We start from the raw sequence: 21,835 nt of genomic DNA on the forward strand, positions 1-21,835 counted from the left end.
TGTAATTTGATATTACATAGCTGCACTGAGTATATGACATTTTCATACATAATTCAATAAAATACTAATGTATACATTTATATAAACCTGCTGCAGAATTCCCAGTCATCAAAACTAGAATACCTCAGAATCCTGGAACCCGGCCATGGAATGTAGGTCAAGCTTACCACAGAGTACATGGATCTTTGCTTAGAGATGCTGAGTTTCTTTCTGAAAAACTGATTATTAGAAGCAAATCCCAGCGCTGACAAATTATAGATCATCCCATGATTTTATGGAATCACAGTAAAACAGAAATCCTGTCTGTAGAAAAATCAGTATAGCTGGAGAAGAAATCAGCATCTGTACTTCTATGGTGACAGTATTTTAACCATTTTAGGGAGTATGCACAGAAATAATCATCTTTATTGGAGTGTATCCTACAGAGAATGGATCGTATAAAAATCGATAGTTCTGGATAATACTGCTGGATATGCCACTATATTGTCTCTGACAGGTTTCAGAGTGGTGGTCGTGTTAGTTTGTATCAGCAAAAACAACAAGGAGTCCACGAAAGCTTATGCCCAAATAAATGTGTTAATCTCTAAGGTGCCACAAGGAATCCTCATTATTTTGCCTCTGTAATGTTGGGTAAGTCACCTAACCTCTCTGTTTCAGTTTTCCCATTTGTAAACTGGAGACAATAGCTATGTAGCTCACAGAAATGTTGTCAGGCTAACTGAATCAGAATCTAGATATTAGACACATTATGTAGCATAGTTTCTCGTCTTACAGTACCCTTTGTGCACTTTTAACCAAAGCATTCTGTCTTTTTGATGACTCTTTAGAAAGATTTACTGAAACTCAAACTCATGTATTTAAAGCCTGAACTTTATTTTTAATAACCTCTCCCAGTCAATCAAAGAAAACTACACAATTACTTAAAAAGAAAAGGAGTGCTTGTGGCACCTTAGAGACTAACAAATTAAATACAGACTAACACGGCTGCTATTCTGAAACACAATTACTTGGTGCACAAATCATTACATTTACCACATACAATCGTGCAAGTATTTTTAAAAATAGAATTAAAAATACTATTAAATAACTTTTAAACTGAATTTTTTTTGAAAACCTTATCTTTCCTACATTGAATTGTATAGACACTCTTCTTGCTGCCTGTATGTACAGTACACATATAGACTAAAAATATCACTGGAACTTCTGCATCACAATATATAATCCTCAGTCTAACATATTACACACCTTTATTTCAGAACACATACCCATGTATATTCATTCTTCTCCAATATTCTCCCGAGTCCATATCTAATGTATTGCATAGCTTAAAATACTTGAGTTCTTTGACTGTCATTTCTAACTTACATTTACTTTTCCTCCCCTACATTCTCCATCACTGGCAATTTTTAAATCAAGACTGGATGTTTTCTAAAATATATGGTCTAGTTCAAAAAGAATTAATTCAGGGAAGTCCTGTGGCCTGTTTTATGCAGGAGGTCAGACTACATGATCACAGTGGTGCTTTCTGTCCTTAGAGTCTATTAATCTATGAGAATCTGTACTTAGCTTGGTGTATAATATTTTCATATAAAATCATCATATATGCTATTGTTCCTACAACAGAAATTGGCTAATATCAGACTGCAATGGACACTTCAAATATGGGCATAGGGATTTCCGTATTTTATTAATGTAATAATAAGTATATTTGCACAAACTTTTGGGCCATATTTGCACTTGATCCACATATGCATATTCCACTGAAGTCAGTGCAAGATCCCTGTAAAGACTGAGGCCAATATAGCCACTAATTTGTTACATATACTTTGTACCATATTTTCCATGGAGGAGCATCCTGCCTGAGTAGGTATTTCCCAGGAATTGCTTGGACTAGGACATCGTTATGGGTATGGGTATCAACAAGTTAATGCTCCATTTCCAACACCTGCCAAAGTTCTTTCCTCTACATTCTCTATATGTGCCAATCTACCCTGGGGAATAGGCCTCGGGAATAATTTGGGTTCTCTAACATCAAGATAAAACCTTAATAAATCTAACCATGACTGAGCATACAAAAGGAACTGTGGAAAAGAGCTTTAGCTAGTGTAAACCATTTTGAGTCCATTGGAGTCACTGTCAATTAACATCAGCTGAACATCTGGCCCAACAAGTGGGAAAAAGCAATCAGCATAGCCAGTAGATCTATTAGAGCCCTGCAGTGGGATTCATTTCACAAGATATATGGAAAGTTCAGTATAATCGGTTTTGTATCCTTACTTTGAGATATTGTCAAAGAGATATACAGTAATGTAACTCAAACAGTAGAGTGCATTTTTTTTGCAATGGCCATAATAAATATATTTGTGGAAGAAAAACAGGTACAAAGGGAAGACATGCATGACTGATATTGAAGAAAAACCTTGTTTGTTCCCCAGACTGTCTATAAATTGTCTAGAGACTGACCATCCATGGGAAAATCCGACCCCTGAAAAGCTGCCAGGTTAGTGAGAACCAGGATAAGCTGCTGAATCAGTGCAGATTGTGCACATGCTTATGCCCCCAGTTTTCCCAAGATGTTCAAATATTATTGCTCTTCCTTTCATGTCTTTGCTTCCATTTGTATGTGGTCATCAGTTTGCCAATATAACTACCAAATTCTATTTTAGGCAGAAATACCCAATTTACATAAATGAGTGGAGTCACTTTTATATGTAAACAGTATAAAAATGTGTGTTAAGATGACTACATTCTTTGTGTAGATTCTAGCCCTTAAAACTCCTCTCCGTGAAGTCAGTGGCAAAATTCCTATTGGCTTTAAATTCATTGGGGCCCTTAATCTAGTGAAATACAGCTGTTATAGATTTGTAATATTAAAACTGTGGACTTATTTTTTCTCTTGTACTCATGGTTGTTTTCTTCAGCCTTGTATGAACCCTTCTTGTTTTTCTTTTGTGAAAACTTAGATTTGTATTTCAAAATCTCTCTTGTTTTCTTGAGAATATAAGACTTAAAAGGCAAGTATATCATAGAATCATAGAATATCAGGGTTGGAAGGGACCTCAGGAGGTCATCTAGTCCAACCCCCTGCTCAAAGCAGGACCAATCCCCAACTAAAGCATCCCAGCTAGGGCTTTGGCAAGCCTGACCTTAAAAACCTCAAAGGAAGGAGATTCCACCACCTCCTTAGGTAACACATTTCAGTGCTTCACCACCCTCCTAGTGAAAAAGTTTTTCCTAATATCCAACTTAAACCTCCCCCACTGCAACTTGAGACCATTTATCCTTGTTCTGTCATCTGCTACCACTGAGAACAGTCTAGATCCATCCTCTTTGGAACCCCCTTTCAGGGAGTTGAAAGCAGCTATCATGTCCCCCCTTGTTCTTCTCTTCTGCAGATTAAACAATCCCAGTTCCCTCAGCCTCTCCTCATAAATCATGTGTTTATCATCCAGTCCCCTAATCATTTTTGTTGCCCTCCACTGGATGCTTTACAATTTTTCCACATCCTTCTTGTAGTGTGAGGCGCAAAACTGGACACAGTACTCCAGATGAGGCTCACCAACATCGAATAGAGGGGAACAATCATGTCCCTTGATCTGCTGGCAATGCTCCTATTTATACAGCCCAAAATGCCGTTAGCGTTCTTGGCAACAAGGGCACATATCCAGCTTCTCATCCACTGTAACCCCTAGGTCCTTTTCTGCAGAACTGCTGCCTAGCCATTCGGTCCCTAATCTGTAGCGGTGCATGGGATTCTTCCATCCTAAGTGCAGGACTATGCACTTGCCCTTCTTGAACCTCATCAGATTTCTTTTGGCCCAATCCTCTAATTTGTCTAGATCCCTCTGTATCCTATCCCCACCATCCAGTGTATCTACCATTCCTCCAAGTTTCGTGTCATCTGCAAACTTGCTGAGGGTGCAATCCACGCCATCCTCCAGATCATTGATGTAATTAGTGTAGTAACTAAACTGATTAGAACTGTACACCGAATCCTTTCCAGGCTTAATTTATGTGTTTGAATATTTTAATATATATAGAGAATAACAGATCAACTGAAAAAAAAAGAATAACTTGTATATGAATCAGGTATCTGTCTTCCAGAACTTTTCACCTCTTTTTATGTACTAACATATACATAATTTTAATTGAATGAAGCACTTTTAAAGGAAATAATTCTGGTTAAAAATATGATTTGTGGAGGGTTTAAAACAGAATTTTGACTTAAATTGTGATATCAGTTACACTAGTATAAAACTGGGGCAACTTCATTAAATCAGTGGAGATTTACTCCAGTTTAATTTATATTAGAATGTGGACACTAGGCCCAAATTCTACTCTCAGTCATATTGCAAACCTGTTGACTTCAATGAGGTAGCACTAATGTGACAAAGAGAAGAATTTGGCCTCTCTATTTTGTCTAATGACTTCAGTTCCACAGATGTCGTATATTTTTTATACACATACATGTAAATATATGAAGATTTCTTTTCTAGGGAATTTACACTATTGAATATATTATTGACACAAGTAACCCTGACCTAATCCACAACATGTAATTTGGTGGTGTAATAAGCGAGAAACATTGTCTACACATTATAGATGGGCACCATGCTCACTTTGGCTACGAAGTAAACCAGAATCCTGACTGCATTGTGATAACTTCCATTGTGCTAAAAATTATTGATTAGCAGATTCCTTCATCATAATCAACGTATCTCTGTCAAAATAAGGGGACTCTTAAACCCCTAATATGCCAGTGATTTGCATGCAGTTAGATTTCAGAGTGAGGTGATTGTCCCAAATAATGGCACAACATGGCCTACAGTAAATAATCCATGAAATTCAAATTAGAATCCGGGTTCTGATCCCAAGTCCACAGAAGTCAGTGGAAAGATTACCATTCACATAAATGGGCCCTGGATTCCACCCATGAAGAATTCCATAAATATATTGTAGCTGCCATTCCCATTGGCTTTTGCAGTTCTGTTTTATTCTTTATTAAATCTTTAGTTATTCTGATTGATTTAATTAAATACTGTGGGGTTAATGAGACTACTAAATGAAGTATTTATTAATGGAAGAGAGAAAGAAACATACTTCCTTTTTAATAATAATGTCTTGTTTTCTTTATTTGATTATAACATTTCCTAAGTTATGTTTTTGTCATGTCTTTTAAATACATGTGAGAGTTTCATTGGCACATGATATGTAAGGCAGAGCAACAAAGTGGTAAAAACATAAAAAAAGGTTTTGCAAATAATATCAGTGGAGATAGTGTGTTTTAGAACTTTGATCCTCATAATGGATTCTGGATGAAAAATGATAAAATAGCCACTATTAAAATGTTAAGAGGTACATGCATTAGGGATAAAAGAAAAACACTCGAGACAATCTTCTAAAGTGTGCTTGGAGACAAATGGCTTTTATTTTGCAGTGAAGTCAAATGTGGCGTCTACTCCACATGCATTACAAGCATGTTCTGGGAAATGTGTTTTGAAATATTAATATATTTTTCTTAAAAAAATGAATGATTTACCAGCATTACTTTTTTTTCATTTTGAACTTGTTTTGAAAAAAGTATATGTTTCAAAAAGTGCAAAGGCATTGTGAGCCATAAAATCAGAGTAAATTAACTATTTAGCTTAATTGAACACGATTTAGGTCACACCTTTGTAAACTAGATGGTCTGACTTATAAGGCTATTAGTGGCTCTGCACAGTTCTTATTTGAACACGTTGTGGAACATACTGTAATTACAATTCAGCAGTTTATTGAAATATTAAAAATAAAAGCACACAACACTTTTAATATCCTATTCATTAATACTGCTTGCTTAGAATTTTTCTTAAGCAGCGTTGTATACATCAGCCTTTGCTTTGTAAAATTGCAGATAGAGATTTGCTGGAACATTCAATATTGTACTTTTTTGCACCACGGTGGAATAATAGAATATTTTGATCCATTTCTGTGTTAGTTCAATAAAAGTTTTCAGTGTATTGTCTGAAATTGTATCTATAAAGTACTGGATCATATTACATCATTCACTTATACAATATATTGGTTGTATTTCATTGCACTGGTATCAGAATGTGTATTGTATAATGTAACATTATTCCTACATTTTTCTGATTGTTTGTTTGATATATTTACCATGAGAGAGCGAAAAATTTAAACAGTTTGAGCAATAGATATGTGAATTATATGCGTGTATCCTTAAATATACACACACACACACACACACACACACACACACACATACATGCACAGATAAGCAAGTAATTCATAAGAATACATTTATCTGAAACATTTCACCCCTTTTCTCATTTGTCAATTTCTCAGTTACCATATAATTATTTTCTCAGATTTATTCATTATGCAGAATTATTTGGTGAAAAATCTCTGTAAATAATTCTCGGACTTGTAGGTTGTTTGTGAGCTATCCTCGTTAGTTTCAATTGGCTGCAAAAGCCACGTAGTATGCGTTCTGTTTTCTGCTTTCGTGACCATAATTCTTATAATCACATTTATGGTGTAGATAGGCTTTTGGGGTAAAATTGTGGCCCCATTGATACCAATGGCGTTTTGCCCCTGATTGCAATGGGCCAAAATTCCACCCTCAGAGCATTAAAATTCCACTTGTCCTGCTGGGAACATAAGAAATATCTTTTTAAACAAACAGTGTTATTCGGTGGCATTCACCCTGCCTGAAGGGGAGATATTTTCTTGAAGGATAAAGAAAAGGAGTACTTGTGGCACCTTAGAGACTAATAAATTTATTAGAGCATAAGCTTTCGTGAGCTACAGCTCACTTCATCGGATGCATTTGGTGGAAAAAACAGAGGAGAGATTTATGTACACACACACAGAGAACATGAAACAATGGGTTTATCATACACACTGTAAGGAGAGTGATCACTTAAGATAAGCCATCACCAGCAGCAGGGGGGGGGAAAGGAGGAAAACCTTTCATGGTGACAAGCAAGGTAGGCTAATTCCAGCAGTTAACAAGAATATCAGAGGAACAGTGGGGGGTGGGGCGGGAGGGAGAAATACCATGGGGAAATAGTTTTACTTTGTGTAATGACTCATCCATTCCCAGTCTCTATTCAAGCCTAAGTTAATTGTATCCAGTTTGCAAATTAATTCCAATTCAGCAGTCTCTCGTTGGAGTCTGTTTTTGAAGCTTTTTTGTTGAAGTATAGCCACTCTTAGGTCTGTGATCGAGTGACCAGAGAGATTGAAGTGTTCTCCAACTGGTTTTTGAATGTTATAATTCTTGACGTCTGATTTGTGTCCATTCATTCTTTTACGTAGAGACTGTCCAGTTTGGCCAATGTACATGGCAGAGGGGCATTGCTGGCACATGATGGCATATATCACATTGGTAGATGCGCAGGTGAACGAGCCTCTGATAGTGTGGCTGATGTGATTAGGCCCTATGATGGTATCCCCTGAATAGATATGTGGACAGAGTTGGCAACGGGCTTTGTTGCAAGGATAGGTTCCTGGGTTAGTGGTTCTGTTGTGTGGTGTGTGGTTGCTGGTGAGTATTTGCTTCAGATTGGGGGGCTGTCTGTAAGCAAGGACTGGTCTGTCTCCTAAGATCTGTGAGAGTGATGAGTCGTCCTTCAGGATAGGTTGTAGATCCTTGATGATGCGTTGGAGAGGTTTTAGTTGGGGGCTGAAGGTGATGGCTAGTGGCGTTCTGTTGTTTTCTTTGTTGGGCCTGTCCTGTAGTAGGTGACTTCTGGGTACTCTTCTGGCTCTGTCAATCTGTTTCTTCACTTCAGCAGGTGGGTATTGTAGTTGTAAGAATGCATGATAGAGATCTTGTAGGTGTTTGTCTCTGTCTGAGGGGTTGGAGCAAATGCAGTTATATCGTAGCGCTTGGCTGTAGACAATGGATCGAGTGGTATGATCTGGATGAAAGCTAGAGGCATGTAGGTAGGAATATATCGGAAACCTACTGACCGCTATTCCTACCTACAGGCCCAACAAAGAAAACAACAGAACGCCACTAGCCATCACCTTCAGCCCCTAACTAAAACCTCTCCAACGCATCATCAAGGATCTACAACCCATCCTGAAGGACGACCCATCACTCTCACAGATCTTGGGAGACAGACCAGTCCTTGCTTACAGACAGCCCCCCAATCTGAAGCAAATAGTCACCAGCAACCACACACCACACAACAGAACCACTAACCCAGGAACCTATCCTTGCAACAAAGCCCGTTGCCAACTCTGTCCACATATCTATTCAGGGGATACCATCATAGGGCCTAATCACATCAGCCACACTATCAGAGGCTCGTTCACCTGTGCATCTACCAATGTGATATATGCCATCATGTGCCAGCAATGCCCCTCTGCCATGTACATTGGCCAAACTGGACAGTTTCTACGTAAAAGAATGAATGGATACAAATCAGACGTCAAGAATTATAACATTCAAAAACCAGTTGGAGAACACTTCAATCTCTCTGGTCACTCGATCACAGACCTAAGAGTGGCTATACTTTAACAAAAAAGCTTCAAAAACAGACTCCAACGAGAGACTGCTGAATTGGAATTAATTTGCAAACTGGATACAATTAACTTAGGCTTGAATAGAGACTGGGAATGGATGAGTCATTACACAAAGTAAAACTATTTCCCCATGGTATTTCTCCCTCCCGCCCCACCCCCCACTGTTCCTCTGATATTCTTGTTAACTGCTGGAATTAGCCTACCTTGCTTGTCACCATGAAAGGTTTTCCTCCTTTCCCCCCCCTGCTGCTGGTGATGGCTTATCTTAAGTGATCACTCTCCTTACAGTGTGTATGATAAACCCATTGTTTCATGTTCTCTGTGTGTGTGTACATAAATCTCTCCTCTGTTTTTTCCACCAAATGCATCCGATGAAGTGAGCTGTAGCTCACGTAAGCTTATGCTCTAATAAATTTGTTAGTCTCTAAGGTGCCACAAGTACTCCTTTTCTTTTTGCGAATACAGACTAACACAGCTGCTACTCTGAAACCTCTTGAAGGATAGTTTTCCTGCTCATTGGAAAAGTATCTTGGGTCGGATGCCATCCACATATTGTGCTTAGGACAAATATTTCAGAGAGAAACTATTTTAGAAACAGTTCAGAGTTTTAAATACTTACTGATTGATAATATTTTAATACCCCTCTAGCTGTTATGCCAGGTGATCAGTCTACTATAAGTCCAACTGTATAGATGGAGGAAGAGAATAATTAGTATTAATACTTTCTTATACCTTCAAAAGTATATCTGTATGAGTGAGATATGACATCCTCAGCTATTCTGCATACTTAACTAACCCTAGATCCTCGTTTTATGTTTTTTAGAAGACTCTGCATTTTGACTCAGTCCTACTGAAGTTCATTATAAATCTTTCCTTTTAGATGTCATGTAAATATATACTACAGTGTCTTTTGCATTTTAGCAAAATTGTTCCTTGCAATTGAATCCCAAACCACTTCTACTTAATATAGCCAAAATCTGATAATCTATAAATTCAAACCAGTTTGCCAGCTCCAAGTGATTCTATGGCTTCTGGAAATCACATGGGATCAGAGACCCTTCATTGCTGGCACTCTGGTAGTATGCTAGCATGGTGAGCTACTGCCTTAAGGTAACATTCCAAAAGACAAGTTTTATCATGGTCTGATGTTAAGGCAATATAGTTTCTGCAGTAGAATAGTGATAGAGAAGTGGCTTAGGTCCAAAACATATGCTTCAGAAGTAAAATCCTTGGGAAGAGAACAAAGGATCCTGGAGGAGTCGGGGTAGAGGGGCATGTATCACAGCTTTCAAAATCTGAGGACAACTGTGATCCTGTGATCTGTCAAGAAAGCAAGCACTGGCCCTTATAACTGGGCTATCTCTTCACAGACATCCCCTCACCTCCAGAAAATACAGCTCCCTTAAATCTGTGCTCCCACTAGCTGTTCTACTTGTACAGTACCTGAGATGGGAGCAGTCATGGTCCAAGAGCTAGATGCTAGAAACAACTTCTATGCGGTTGCCCAGGAGGTTTCAAAGGGGTTCAACATACAGTGTTGGCCTGTGAAAAAGGTGCCTTTCCCAAACACCCTCAGACAAAAAGTGTTTGATTCACAAGGAGATTTAGGCATTGCAATGCTGAGGAAGTGCAGGAGTCTGCCCACTTACTATATAATACTAGACGGGGGAGAAAGCTTTAAAGAGGCTCACTCAAAACATTTACCATCCCTGGGAACAATACATGTGACATCTCTCTCCTTCCCAAAATCCTTCATTTCCATCTCCCCTCCAAATGCATCAGTCGTATCACTCACTCATGCCAGCTCATCAATCTTTCCATCCTAATCCTCCTAGCTGAACATGGTTCTCCCTCTGCAACACCTCGTGTGGTTTCTGCTAAGCATCAGTTATTCCTAAGATGTTCATGTTGGTGACAGATTGGTCACTTTATGGCCTATGCTAGCACCACTTCTGATAGGTGGGTTCTCCTGTGGCTTCTAGTCATGGGATGGCTGATTGGTGTAAAATAGGTCCCCCAAATGGTGGGCTGGCTTGTTTTAAGTCACTTTGTAGAGGTGTAAATGTAGGTGTAGATGCACAAAGAACAAAGTGGTGAAGAATCAGATGTATTGGGCCAGAATCTGCTGTCATTACATCAGCGTGATCAAGAATAGTTCCTTTGAAGTAATTACTCTGGTTTGATTAATTCACTTTTATTTCATGATTTACTTTAAAAATAAATACTCTTGAAATGGAAATACCCACATCACCATACATCACTGCTACAGAACTCAGTTTACTCCAGCCTGCTACAGCCTGCTCTCTTATCCTTGCCACAACAATTAGCTTTGTTCATAAGACTATACTAATGAAAGCTGAGAAAATCTTATTTGTGTCAAGCAACCAAAACAGCTCAGTAACAGCTGGAGGAAACCAAATGCAATAATAATGCTACAGAGAGAAGCATGTGACAGAATATACTACCCCTCTGGTTCTTAGACAACTGTGGACAGTTGTCCAAACAGGGCCAGACCCAATGACCCAGTTTTCTTACCCCGTTTGTATGAAACAAGACCTGTAGGGATTAAGGAGGAGATGTTCAAAGGCACAGGTATCAGTTAGGTGCCCAACTCCCAGTGACTTTCAGTGGGAGTTGAGTGCTTAACTTCCATTTGTTCCTTTGAACAGAGAGAACCGATGCAGCTGGGGTTTATCTAAGCTAAAGGGCACAGCTGCCAGAAGTAAAAGAGAGGAATTTATAAAGAGTGGTTGGCTGGTGAGGGAAGAATAAAAGGGTCCTTAAAAACAAAGTTCTCAAAAAATTTAAATCCTGGAAATGGAAGAAAGAACTTAGTTAGTTTTCAGAGTAGCAGCTGTGTTAGTCCGTATTCATAAAAAGAAAAGGAGTACTTGTGGCACCTTAGAGACTAACAAATTTATTTGAGCATAAGCTTTCGTGAGCTACAGCTCACTTCATCAGATGCAGTTAGTTTTGTTTCCTTGTTTGTTTGGTGAACTGTCCTTAGTTGTGGGTGAGAAGAACCCAGATGTGCCTTCAATGAGAAATTGACAAACTTGAGATTTTCTTATGGGCTGCAACCCAGAGCCTGGCTTTCTCTGGAGCCCTGTGTCCCTACACACACACACCTTGAGTGGCATCCTGGCCCCACTGAAGTCAATGGCAAAATTCCCATTGACTTAAATGAGACCATGATTTCACTCCCTGGTTTCTGTTGCTAAAAAGAAAAGAAAAAGAAAAAGAAAAATACTCTTTTAAAAATTAGAAGCTGACATCTAATTTCATTTTATTTTTGTTAGTTATCCATCAGGAAAATGATCTTTCCCTATTAAATGAATTCTGACAATAGCAGGTCTTAAGGATTCAGGAGTCTCTTCTTTGAACTCATGCTGGCAGCATCCATCCTTATTGCTCCTCTAACCTCTTCTGTGGTTGTGGCTGCTTCAGTCATGACACTTGTGGTGCTAATGGCTAAGCATGGCAAAAGCCATTAGATTTTGCAAGTAATCCTGAGGTTCCAGAGAACCTCCCGAGTCCCTGAACTTCAGGCCAAAAGTCTGATGTTCTGTAGGTTTGGGAGAAGGAAAATCCGCTTAACCACTGCTGTGATTGTGATAAAGCCTCAGTCTATCTTACTGTACTGCATTTAAAAATAGATGCCAATACAATACCTTAGTCTATTACAATTGAACTAATAACCTCAACTAAAACACACTTGGAAAACTTCACATTTGATAAACTTGTAGGTGATAGAATAATGTTACAACTATGTGGGAACTGAACAGTTTATCATAAAAATATATTGCTTTAAAAGGAGTATAGACTTAATTATATCTTGTTTGATTGTGATTCTGCTTATCTCCTCCACAGGCAGCTGGGAAGGAAATTAGAAATGTTACAGTACATAGAAATAAGATTACCACAATTGGAAGTGGAGCATTTTCCTCATTGGGAATTAGAGTAACAGTTTGTTTAAATAAATCTCTTTTTCAGCCATTATATTTAACCTCTTAAGAGGAAATATTTCTTTTTCAATGTGTGCTTTACTCGAGTAAAGGATTCAGAAATGGGCTTTGAAAGAGAATAATATATTTGAACAGTATTTGTGTTTGAGAGGGAGGTCAAAATAGTCACTAAAGCTTAAGCTCTGGTTTTGCTGTCAGTTACACCAGTGTGACCAGAAGGGACCATTGTGACCATCTAGTCTGACCTCCTGCATGGCACAGGCCATAGAACTTCTCTCAGTGATTTCTGTGTGTAACCTGATATCTTGCAGTTGAACTACAGCCTATACTTTAGAAAGAGATTCTGTTTTGATGTAAAGACTCCAAGTGGTGGGGAACTTACTACAAGCTGTTCCAATAGTTAATTCCTCTCTGTTAAAAATATGCTCCTATTTCCAGTTTGAACCTTGCTGACTTCAGCGTCCAGCCATTGGATCTTGTTATGACTTTATATGCTAGGTTAAAAAGCCCTCCAGTATCAAATATCTTCTCCATGTATAGGTAGGTATAGATATGATCAAGGCACCTCTTAATCTTCTCTTTGTTATGTTCTGTAGAATAAGCTCCTTTAGTCTGTCATTCTAAGTCATGTTTTCAGACCATGAATTACTTTTGTAACAATTTTTGTACCTCTTTTATTGTTTCATATTCTTTTTCAATTGTGAGCACCAGAATTGTACACAGTATCCCAGTAATTGTCTCACTAATACCATATATAGAGGATATACCGCCTCTGTACTTGTATTTGATATTTCTTTGCTTATGCATCAGAGGATTGCATTAGTTCTTTATCCACTGCATTGCACTAGGTCATGTTCAGTTGTTTAAAAACAAAGAAATCTCAGTCCTTTTCAAAGACAGTGCTTTCCAGAATACAGTCCCCCATTCTGAGACTACAACTTAGTCTGGAGTAACTCTACTGAAGTCAATGGAGTTACTCCAAATTTATAGAGGTGTAACTGATTGGGCCTAATTGATTTATCCTTGTGTAAAGTTGTAAGTGAGATCACAGGGTCCAACTGTGCCTTGGAGAGCCTTGTCTGAAGGAGAGCCTTGTATCCCATCCTGCATGGGAACGCAAGCCAGCTGCTTCTGTGATAGTTTCCTCCTCTTGCTCTAGGCATCTCATAGGGTGCTCCATGCAATGAGAGATCGATATGGGGCAGGAAGTAGAATAGCCAGGAAAGCAGGAGGCAGAGCTGGGGGTGGGGGAGAATTACATAATCCCACCACTAGCTCGGTGGAGTTCCCTAGGGAAAGATAATATAGCCCTATCCATATTATTGTTCCACACTTTGCACTGGGGAGTCCCCTGGATGGTGCTAGCAATGGCAGTCCCATTAAATCCAAAGCCCACTGGAGTCAAAGTCCACTGGATCAGGCCCTTTCAGCCTCCCGCTGTGCCTGAGGGGAATTTGCAGGATTTGTGGATGGGCCCCCAAATCTTGTTCTATAGGGGCAAAACACTACCTACCTGAGGAAACAAGTGAGGAGACGTTTGTGTCCCTGTTCACCTCCCCCCATGAGAGGAGGCAGCTGGGCACAGAATCAGGTACCATATGGATGACTGTATTATTTATCATTATCATATATTTTGTAATTGCAATTTGAAACTTAAAATTCATTTCAGCATTGTCAAGGTTCCTTCCCCACTCTGAACTTTAGGGTACAGATGTGGGGACCTGCATGAAAGACCCCCTAAGCTTATTCTTACCAGCTTAGGTTAAAAACTTCCCCAAAGTACAAACTTTGCCTTGTCCTTGAACAGTATGCTGCCATCACCAAGCGTTTTAAACAAAGAACAGGGAAAGAGACCACTTGGAGAAATCTTCTCCCAAAATATCCCCCCCTAAGCCGTACACCCCCTTTCCTGGGGAAGACTTGATAAAAATCCTCACCAATTTGCATAGATGAACACAGACCCAAACCTTTGGATCTTAAGAACAATGAAAAAACAATCAGATTCTTAAAAGAAGACTTTTAATTAAAGAAAAGGTAAAAGAATCACCTCTGTAAAATCAGGATGGTAAATATCTTACAGGGTAGTCAAATTAAAAACATAGAGAATCCCTCTAGGCAAAACGTTAAGTTACAAAAAGACACAAAAACAGGAATATACATTCAGTCCAGCACAGCTTATATTACAAGCTATTAAACAAAAGAAAATCTAACGCATTTTCTAGCTAGATTACTTACTAACTTTACAGGAGTTGTAAGGCTGCATTCCTGATCTGTTCCCAGCAAGAGCATCACACAGACAGACCAAACCCTTAGTTTTCCCGCCCTCTCCAGATTTGAAAGTATCTTGTCCCCTCATTGGCCATTTTGGGTCAGGTGCCAGCGGGGTTACATTAGCTTCTTAACCCTTTACAGATGAAAGGATTTTTCCTCTGACCAGGAGGGATTTTATAGCACTGTATACAGAAAGTTGAATCAAAAACTTTCAAATGGAAATTATTCAGATAAACAGCACATGAAGAGACCTGTACTAATGGCAAGTGTCCATCAGTTTATTGCTTTAGATTAATTTGGTATTAAGACTTTTAAAATATCTTTCCAATTATTTTCACAAGTCACTGTTAAAATAGATTAGATTTAGTGTCAAATTTAGAAAGCCAGATTCTCAACTGCTGTAAATGGGTACAAATGAATCAATGCCAGTGGTTCTGAAACTGTGGGTTGGTACCCCAAAGTGGGTCATGACACCTTTTTAATGGGGTCTCCAGGGCCAGCATTTGACTTGCTGAAGCTGAAGCCTGAGCTTTATGCCCACCTGGGGCAGTGGAGCTCAGGCTGTGGCCCCCTCTCCTCTCAGGGTCATGTAGTGACTTTGTTGTCAGAAGCGGGTAGTGGTTCAATGAAGTTTGAGAACCCCTGAGTTATGCTAATTCATACCAGCTTAGGGGCTGGTCCACAGTTTTTAATACAGTTCCATAGAAAGAAATGTTGGTAGGAAAAGGGATGGTCCTATAGTACAATTATGTCTGCATATAGATATAGAGGAAACATGAATACATCATCCTTTGACAAAATCTTCTACTTAGAAATAACACTTCCTATATATCACATTTTCTAGTTCCCTCTCTCATTTTTATTGCAAGATGTACAGCAAAGTAAGGTTTATTTTATAAGAGCCCCTCCTCTGCTCCTTCTGCTGATTCTCTTACATAACATTATAAATCTTTTCTGTGGTTTTGAATCCCTCTTCAATACTGTCCATTGTGATGTCAGAAACAACATTACACTTCTGAGTGGGGAACAAATTACGCAGGGAGCTGCACAATGAGCAAATTATGTGCACTGTGCATGGGCAGAAGTGTTAATATCTTAGAAGAAAAAAATGAAATATCTGACATAGCCATAATACCTATAAATTAATTAATTTCTAAGAAAGATAAGTGCTTTCTCAGTGTTTCCATGAAGCATTAACAGATCTTTAAATTATTTTTAAATCATAAACAAATCATGTAATAAATAATTCCTATTTCTTATCAGTGAAACAGATAATAAAGGGGTAAAATAATTAGAGATGTCCTGGCTATGGTTGTAAATTGTAAAATGGGCCAGATTCTGCTCATAGCTAAATTGATGTAACCTGAAATAACCCCATAGAAGATAGTAGCCCAGATTATCAGGTGGTGCAGATTGGCATAGCTCCATTGACTTCAGCTGAGCTATGCCAATTTACATCAACTGAGGATCTGGCTAAGTGTGTGAAGTCAATGGACTGTTTCTGGGTTTATACCAGCATAGTTGAGAGCAGAATGTGGTCCAACATCTTAAACTAAAAGTAAGATTGTCCACAGCAGGATTTCTGGGGCTTTTGTGCCATGAAATAACGTGTGGCATATAAAGGCCCAGATAGTGCGCACCCCAAATAGGTGCACAAAGGAAAAAGAGGGCACAAGGAATTTATCTTGCCATTGAGCCCTACATGTGGAGACTAAGCCCAAAGAGAGTTCTTGAACTCAAGAGAGTGGCTGAGCAATGAAGGGGCAATGATCTGGCTCAGACTGGTCTACCAGACAGCAAGGCTAATGGGCGGTTCCTTGCAAGACTTTTCTGTTCTCTTTCTTTGTTGTTGAGACCACAGGTCTTTTCAGCTCCTCCTGCCTCTGCAGCCATCCTGTGGTGGTAGAGAAAATTGGATACAATTGCTGCAGTTAAGCCTATGAGGCAATGCTGTACAACCAGGCAACAGGGAATGTACAAAGTCACCCCAGTAACTAGTGGAAGAGGCTCTTCAGGGTTCAAGTTTCCATTGCAGCCTAGCAGGGCTGCTCTTTGAGGCACAGCGTCCCCTCAAGATGAGTGTGAATGTGGATGAATGCGGCAGACTCGGGGAGGGGCATGAATCACTGTGGCTGAGGGAGACAAAACATTTGACTGTAATGGGCCTGATTCTCCTCCTTTACACCAGTTTTACACTGGTGTAGCTCCATTGACTTCAGTACCATTACTTCTGGTTTACACCAGTGCAAATGTGAGGAAATCTGTCCTGAAAATATATCTAGATATGGCACCAATATGGTTCTGTGCCATAGACATTATAATTGTGCCATGGAAGTAAGAAAGTTCAGACAGAAGATACTCCAATCTAAATGACAAATTGAAGCAAGGATGTGAGAGGAGAAAGTGCCAAACATCAGGTGGCATTTATACCCATTCTCTTTATAGATATTGATGAAACAACCTTGATAAGGATGAGAGTTGGTCCTGGCTCATATAGCATGATTTTGTTTTCCAGGGGACTACATCTCATTGCACAAATGGAAAGTTCTTGAGGAGAATAGCTTTGGATCCACCTTGCTGGAGTTTTTGCTGGGTCTTTACCTTTCTCCTCCATTCTCCCTCCTCAATCTACAAAGAATGTAATATTTTTCTAGTCTGCTATAAAGATAGTGTCTGGTCTGCTTGGACCTTCCTGCCCAACCTGTTAGTCTTCATATCCCCTTGCCCAGCTCTCAAGGCTAGTTTGTACAAATGGATGGAGATGAGGTGAGACCATGGCCCAGAGCTTGCTAGATATGGAGTGGAGTGCATACTGGGCCATCATAGCATGGCCTGGAGTCTGCAGTTTCCAGGAGAGGCCATTATGCTTATCTGAAGCCCAGTACCACCTGAAGCTCTGTTTGTGGTGCTGCATGTCTGCACTACCAGTATTATAGAAGTGTGGCTTGATGCCACTATTTAGGCCACTTTGTATTCATGTGAAGGTAAATGTAAAAGCTTAAGTGAAGTAAATAATCTTAATGGCTCAAATTCAGACCTGAGCTAAGTGGGTATATGTCATAAATATAAAGGGAAGGGTAACCACCTTTCTGTATACAGTGCTATAAAATCCCTCCTGGCCAGAGGAAAAATCCTTTCACCTGTAAAGGGTTAAGAAGCTAAGGTAACCTCGCTGGCACCTGACCCAAAATGACCAATGAGGGGACAAGATACTTTCAAATCTGGAGGGGGGGGGAGTTTTTTGTCTGTCTGTCTGTGTGACACCTTTGCCAGGAACAGATCAATGATGCAAGCCCTTCAATTCCTGTAAAGTTAGTAAGTAATCTAGCTAGAAAATGTGTTAGGTTTTTCTTTGTTTTGGCTTGTAAATTCCTGTGCTGGAGGGACTATGTATTCCTGTTTTTGTGTCTTTTTGTAATTTAAGATTTTGCCTAGAGGGATTCTCTGTGTTTTGAATCTGATTACCCTGTAAAGTATTTACCATCCTGATTTTACAGAGGTGATTCTTTTACCTTTTCTTTAAATAAAATTCATCTTTTAAGAACCTGATTGTTTTTTCATTATTCTTAAGATCCAAAGGTTTGGGTCTGTGTTCATCTGTACCAATTGGTGAGGATATTATTATCAAGCCTTCCCCACGAAAGGAGGTGTAGGACTTGGGGTAATATCTGGGAGGAATAGGACTCCAAGTCGTCCTTTCCCTTTTCTTTGTCTAAAACACTTTGTGGTGGCAACGTTTTACCTAATCCAAGGGCAAAGACTTTGTGCCTTGGGGAATTTTTAACCTAAGATGGTAGATAAGCTTATGGGGTCTTTCGTGCAGGTCCCCACATCTGTACCCTAGAGTTCAGAGTGGGAAGGAACCCTGACAGTATATCTCCAATTATTTTAGTTGTGTGGACTTCCTTTCATTGTGTCTAAAGGACTATATCAACATGACACAACTCGAATTCCTGTGGAGATTTGAATGATTCTATATATTTATATTAAATTGTAGAAATTAGTATTCCTTCTATCTGTAATATTGCCAAGAATAATATTTAACACTTATGCTTTATAGACATGAACTAACTAATCCTCACAGCATCACTGTAAATAAAGCAATTCTTATTTCCATTTTCTTGAAGGAGAAATGTGAGCAGAGAGGTTAAGGTCCTTTTATGCAAGATGCTGACCACTTTTAGTATGGTACTAAATACTCTCAAATCTCATTGACTTCACTGGAAGTTTAGGGTGCTCAGCACTTCACGGGTCATCTTCTATATTTGGACTTGTGTTGTGTTTAGCCTAAGGTCAAAATGAGTAAGGAACAAAATTAGAATTTAGGATTTTCTGACTCCCCAGATTGTGCTTACAACACTAAGCAATGTCTCACTCTAAAAGACCCACACAAACACACACACCAAACTAGGATGGGAATCAGGAAAATTAGACAAAGTTAGTATTACATACATGCCATAAGATAGAAGTGTAATGGTCTCCATACCAGTATCTGTTACAATATAACAATACTATCATCAATAAAAATGCTAATCTGACATAGAAAACCCTTGAAAAATATCTTACCTGTTTAAAGACTCCCCCTGCCCACATACACACACATTTTGTTGTCATCAAGCTGTTGATACGGAAAATCTTTAACTTAAACTCCCAAACTGATGTGTTGAAATTACCCTGACAGATACATTTATTGGTGGTGTGAGAAAGAAAGAAAGAAAGAACATAAATAGCTTACTATTGCATATGTCTTTTGGTGATATATATTCCGTACTGTTTTGTTTACTGGACAATATTCAACACCTTTAATGCAAATTTTATTTAACAAAAATCAAATTAAGATATGCCAATAGGGCTACTATTTTGAATGGTTATTCACACAATTAAATATTTATGGCCAGATTCCTGACTAGCATAAATCGGTAGCTGTATTGCCTTCAACAGATTAGTCCCGTGTATACCAGTTGATGAGCTGGACCTTAGTATAAAGCAAAGTCCTATATTCAGAGACAAGGAGCCTGCTCCCAGGCATATCAGCTTAAGAATTCCATCTGACTTTAATAAATTCAGAGCTGGCCTGCAAGTTCATTTATTGTAACTACATATATCTCGAGCTAAATAGAGCAGGCCAAAAAGAATTTCAGAATATCAGGTCATCACAATATTGGTATCTTTTATACATTTGTACTACAAAGAAGTAGACTAAAGGTATAATACTATTTTAGTAACTCATTTATTTTTGTTTAATTTGCTTTTTTATTGTATTTAATAGGAAGGAAACAATATTTGCACTAAAAAGAATTAGACTGTTAAATAGAATTCTTTAGAAAATAAGTCATTTTAACAAACAAAATATCACTAGAATTTGCAACAGAGGATAGGGAAAAATCTGTATTTTATGGAATGATAAATTTTTCGTTTTCTCATTGTCCTCATATAATTTGTGGATCTTGCTGTTTTTTATATATATTTACAACTAGCATCCTCCTATTCATGCTCATTTTTTTCATTTTTTATTTTCCTAAATGCATGTAATGGATACTATACATCAGTTGCAATTTTATGGCAAACTGAAGTTACAGGCACAGAGTTTTTACAAGTCTGAGCTGATGTTGTATGTATGGAGAAGATTACAGTAATTTAAAATGAACAGTTTGTCAAGTATGTTCTCTGCTTATATGGGCATAGAACTTTCATTAAAAATAATGAGCTTTACAACTATGAATTCAAACAGGACTAAAACCCTAAATATTGGATGTTCATAATGGTTATTCTCAAATAGTGGCAACCCATACAATGTAGTTTTAAGTATGTTCATCTCATGTGCTGGAATAAAGAAGGTTATAAAACAACACAACATAATTTGTTTGTATACAATATAATTCATACGAGATTTGTAATATTTTGTGGCATATTAATTTATAGAGAATATGATTATGAAAGTTTAAGCATTCTGAGGTAGATCAGGAGCTGAACTATTAAAACACAGTATTGAGCCTGATTTTGTTTAATTCAATAGAATTGATCCTGATTTGCACTAGATCAAAATCTGGCCCAGTTGTGTCTCTTAATAGATGCTTAAAAGTTAGCTCCATCAAAAAGACTCTCACTGAAAACAACCAGTTATAATGGAACTGGGTCAAATCCTGCATTCCCCACTCATTCCTTATTCTGTAGCAAGGGTTTGTGGAACCCAGGACAGGTCACAGAAAGGGAGAGCTGTAATAATCCCACTTTTCCTTTTTTTCTCTTCTCCCACCTTAGGCTTCCTCATTGTCTCTTTGTTATTCCTCAGCTCTTACTTCCTTTCATCAACTTTGTTGCCCCTTCTTTCCCCTGTGCATCTTGCCTTAGCAGTCTTCTCCTATCTCCTCTGGAACCTCCTTACTTTCTCCCATCCTCTTCCCAATCAGAATCAAATTGGACAGCAGAGAAACACTCCCCTGAGCTTCCTCCTTGATGGAAGAGCTCAAGGGAGGTGGAGGTAGATCTTCCCAGTCAGTACAGCATTCTGCACCTGTTCATTAGTTCCAACTCTCCCCTCCGACTGACCAGCTGGGAGTCAATCCAAGCCCCCACCTCCCCAAACAGGTTTGGGGGAAGCTCTCTATTGAGTGCTGCCTGCTCCCCCAATCACTGTCAGGCCTGAGACAAAATGTCCCATTGTTGCTAGCTATGGCAGGCCTTAATTAGGCACAAATTCTGTTAACTTCCTCAGATTGCAGGATCTGGCCTATTAGGCATGATTCTGTAAAAACAGCATAAAAGTAATTTGATGTTTTAAAAATCACTGTATATTTGTGGGCATTGTGCCTTTCACTCATTCTGCCAGGCCAAAAATCAGGATTAATTTTAAGACTTGTCTGCTGTCAATAAATAACGGGACCTGATCCTGCAGTCCTTGCTCATTCCACCAGCTTCACTGGCAATTTTGTCATATTTGATTACAAGATTTGGCCCCTTGACTAGAACGAGAGATTTGGCTGTGTTGGCTGTTTTAAATGTTTCACAGCATATTGTAAAACCAAAAATAGCTAGTTAAATCTCTTTAAAATATTCTGCTTTATAAG

At 38.7% G+C, this 21,835-nt stretch overlaps 1 protein-coding gene across 41 annotated transcripts in view; it reads left to right on the forward strand.

Annotated features, from left to right (window-relative positions):
* The window catches only part of NRXN1 (neurexin 1), a 1,286,326-nt gene that overhangs the window by 85,281 nt on the left and 1,179,210 nt on the right, over nucleotides 1-21,835 (forward strand). The gene's annotated exons all lie outside the window — the stretch shown is intronic.

Source organism: Dermochelys coriacea, chromosome 3 (genome assembly GCF_009764565.3).
Source record: "Dermochelys coriacea isolate rDerCor1 chromosome 3, rDerCor1.pri.v4, whole genome shotgun sequence".
NCBI lineage: Eukaryota > Metazoa > Chordata > Testudines > Dermochelyidae > Dermochelys > Dermochelys coriacea.